Source organism: Rhinolophus sinicus, chromosome 18, assembly GCF_057876585.1.
Source record: "Rhinolophus sinicus isolate RSI-liver-muscle chromosome 18, RSI-T2T, whole genome shotgun sequence".
Classification (NCBI taxonomy): domain Eukaryota; kingdom Metazoa; phylum Chordata; class Mammalia; order Chiroptera; family Rhinolophidae; genus Rhinolophus; species Rhinolophus sinicus.
Window position 1 is genome coordinate 19,423,828 of NC_142518.1, and position 4,752 is coordinate 19,428,579.

A 4,752-nucleotide genomic window follows, 5' to 3' on the forward strand; every position below is an offset into this window, starting at 1 on the left:
ACAAAATCAGGCACTAAAATATGGGGTTGTTTTGATGTACATATAATTTATAAAATTGGCATAATGATTGACAATTGCAGTCAGTTTACCATTTTAACTTCATAATTTACTTTTATTTTTGTGTTTTATTTCTGTTACCCAATCTCAAGAAAATAAAATTCATATAGATAAGACATTGCTAATTGTATCAGTCATTTCATAGTTTTTCTTTAAATTTCAATATATTCTTTAACTTATTCAGAATATTGAAAGAATAGTAAGAATATATATGTTTATGCACAAATATATTAATGGCTAACTACTGAATATATTCTTTAATTAGATACTGGTTTACCTTTATTAATAAATAAGTTTCTAAACCAACGAAAATTATTATTTCTTGGTAGAAAATTTTGAAATGTGTCTTGCAACTTTATGAGATACTCAAATATTTCTTTGTAAAGAAAATGAGAAAGTCTAATTACCAGTTACTGTTATTAGTTGTTAACAAGTTATAAATAGTCAAATTTATCTTACTTTGTTCATCAAACCTAAAATGTAATTTGTACTTCCATTTGGTGACTTGATCCAAAGTTGTAATATGGTATCATGAGCAGGCATTTTAAATTTAAATATTTAGGCCTATTTCAAAGTCATATACAAAGCACCCTAAACTCAGAATTATGACTAAAATGATATGCCATACAATATCATAGAGATAAGCTGGCCTATGTATTTACTTATTATTGTACGACTGACTTCTGACCTCTTGCCATAATATCGGAAGCAGTTATGCCCACGTAATCCCAGGTCTGTGAGTATAGAACACATGTGCTGAATGATTGTGCTTGCTTTTACAATATTTTATGAAGGGATATTAATAGTCTTTAATTTTTAAAAGGACCAGAGCAGACCTATAAACTTTGTAATCCATCATAGTTTATGAGATGTGCAAACATGAACACAGATAATATTTTAAAATATCTTCTTTGCCTACTTGTGCTAAAGGGACAGAGACAAATGAGGGAGAAAGATTGAAGTCAAAGTAAAGCACATAAAATATGCTTAAGAAAATTTTCAATTTTTAAACACGTGAGTCAATACTTAATATATTAGATGGAAATTCATAATAGGACACCATAGACTAATTGTGGTCTGTAACAACAAAGCAAATTGCAATAAGGATAAAATCTTGATGTTTGGTTCAACTTGTTTATGACCCCAGCACAGAAAGGGGGGATGGCTAGATTCATCTGCTTTGTTTTCCACATTAAGATGATCCAAGTGTTTTATTTTGGCTAGATGCTCAGTATGAAACCAAACCAAATTCTCTCAGTTCAAACTTACGAAAGTTAGAGGTCATAAATTGGAGTGACAAGGTGAAGAGATGAAATATGATTGCATGGTTCTTGAACATAGAGGGATTTCCCCAGCTGTAGATGCCAGATTACATAACTGTAAACAAACATGGATGCATTCAGATGAAAAGCATGATGATAAAGAATCTAGAAATCTGATCATTATTGCCAAAACATTATGTCAGGTACACCAAGAGATGAGGTGATGAGCAGTTCTGGATCCAGAAAGGCGGATCGTTGAAGACCAAATTGTGAGGCAAGGTTGTTAGGAGGATTTTCTACATGGAATAATACAAGAGGAGTAATAATAAGGCAGAATGTGATATTTACTCTCAAACAGACTGAACACTATGGAGGTTCAGGGGAAGAAAAGTGATCATGATCACTTAGAAGAATAAGGAAAAGATTCCTTTGGTTTTCTTCAATCAGGCATTGATTAAGCTCATCCTAAGAGATTCTGATTATAGTGCGGCATGCATGAAGAACTTGAAAACGTGGATAATGAATTCCACTGTGCATAGGATATAAAATGATGTAGAATATCTTTGCTCCTATAGTACATCCACATAAATCCAGATAAAATAGAACCCATACTATTCTAAAGGACTATCAAAGAGTAGTGGAGGCACTGAAGCCTAAATTAGCTGATTTCCAGAGAAAGAAGCTCTTCTTCAGATAACAGTGAGCCAAGCAAGGATGCTAGTTGAGGGCAAATGCTGAGTTTGGCTATCAAGCTATTGGTGCAGGCAGGACAGAATGAAATCTGAAAGACTCAAAAATACAATAATTCACTCAGCCTAACAATCCTCCCTACTCCAATTTTCCTGAGAAAATGACAACAAAGGCAGGATTGAAAAGCAGAAAGGATTTGCACTGTCTTATGGAGTCTTGTGGTACTTGGAACAAGAGGTCTTTGTATCAGTGAATCCACTGCTGAACCATGACCCAGCCATCTCCTGGCTCAAATACTAAGATCAAGAAGGCAGTCCAATCTCTCTGTCTCTCTCTGTCTCTCTCTCTCTCTCTCATCTGATATAACTGATATCTGTACTCACTCCATAATCTCATTTCCATGTATCCACTCTGATCACTGCCTCCTTTCTTTCCATTTCCCTCCACCTTATTAAGTGACATTTAATATTATTCAACTGTATAGGACCACCAATCAACTGACCTTCAAGTTTTCCCTATCTCTCAACCCCTCAATCATCACTTTCAACCTTACCCAGCCTAGTTGTACTCACATACACTTTCAATTTCCTTGTCCCCTCTCTCTTCATTTTACTTGCCTGACAAAACCCCAACCATAGCTAAATATAATTCTCTGCCTATTTCATATCTGCACCTAAGCAGCTAAACCTGAATGAAAAAACACATAAAGGTGCTAGCAGAATCTCATTGAAAATGCATGAGTCCTAATGGAATCATGCCATATTTCCCTAATGGATTAGTTCTCCTACTTTCTTAGATAACTATTTCATACCTACTTTCTTCACAAAGTATGAATATTTCTTTCTCCTTATTTATTTTCAGTTCATAGCCTGTCTTATTTCCTGATGAAATAAAATATAACTGATAAAAGAGTCCACTCTTACCACCACATCTACCAATGTACTTTCATCTGCATCTATATCCTTTCCCTTCCCTCCTATTGCTATCAAAAAGTGGTTACTGATGTTATCCAAGGATGACCCTTACACTTGTGAATTGGGTCCTATTCTCCCTTGCCTACTCAAAGACATAACTCTCTTTCTCTCATCTTTCTAGTTTCCCTCTCTCGTGGGTTTTTCTTAACAGCACATGAATAGGCTGTACTATCTCCTTCACCAAACAAAACTCCTTCAACTTCATATCCTTCTGTAGCTTCCTCTCCATTTTGTTGCCCCTCTTTACATTAAAATCCTCAAATAAAAGCTATTTATACACTGTCTCCAATTATTTCCTATTGTCCTCTCTTGAACCCACTCCAATCAAGATTTTACTTAAACAACTAAAACAGTTTCAGTGACATTGTCTTGGCCTCCATTTTCTGAGTTTCAATGGTCAATTCACAATCTTTATTGTACTTGACTAGTGAACAGCATCTGATACAATTGTTCACTTTCTCTTAGTCCAAACATTTTCTTCACTTGCCTTCCAGTACAACACTTTTTCTTGGTTTTCCTCTGATCACATGGTGGCTCCTTCTCAGTGTTTATTGCTATATCCTCCTCCTCTTCTTGACCCTTTACCAGTCTCTTATTATCACATTAAGCTTCATGGTTTCAAATACCATCTATATGTTAATAATTACCAAATTTATAATCCAATATAGATCTCTCACTAGAACTCGTCTAATATCAAACTGTCTGCATGACATTTCCCTTTGGATGTGTAATAGGCATTTCAAAAGTAACATACCCAAATCCAAACTCCGAATGTTGCCAATGTTCTTCTCTTCCAGTCTTTCTCATCTGAGTTCATGGTAATTCCATCATTTTAATTGATCAGACTCGCCTCCTTGGAATTAGCTTTGACCATCTCTGATGTTCTTCCCACAGGTATCATATTTTACTCCCTTTCTATAGATTGCTACTCAACTTTCATGTAAGAAGAAAAGCCTGTTCTGATTTCACTAGATTTTCTCCTCCATTCATTCCCTCACATTACCCCATTTCCTTTTGTTTATAGCATTTATAACAACTTGATATATTACACATCGTATTGTTAATTATTTATTTTCTGTCCCTCTCTCTAGCATGTAAAATTTAATAAAAGGCAAGGGCTTTGTCTTTTTAGCTCAATGGTACAGCCTCAAGTTTAGAATAGTGCCTAACATATAATAGGTGCTTAAATGTTTGTTGAACAAAGAAGTCTACTTTAATGAAAACAGAATTTTGTATTGTTTTGGAAACTTGTACAATAAAATTTTAAGCCAATTTTCCTTTAATTACACTTTGATGACCCTAAGGATTGTTAGTGTTTATTTTGTTGAGAGCAAAGATTTTTTTCCTATGCATCTTATTTTCTAAAATTAAGTTTCCATATTTTCTCTTTGAAGTATATTCTACAGAAGGCAGACATGTGGTTAATAGAGGTAAGAGAGAAATATTCTAGAGATATTCTTATCCCTTAACTCTTTCAAAATGAGAGAGTACGTTAATTTACATACCATCTGAATATGAAAAGGCCTAGAGGTGGTGAGAAGATAATTAAAACCTAGATCTGACAGGCTTGTAGAGGAACAAAGCAATTCCTGTTAAATTACTATATCATTGTAGTCTGGAGGGGTTAGAGATCTTGATATGATTATTAATATACATACATTTGATTTGTTTAAGCAATTACATTGTTTAATGGATGAAAAGCAATACAAAGTCTGACAATTAAGTTCACGAACTCACCCTAGAAAAAGTGCTACACACCTCATTGCTGA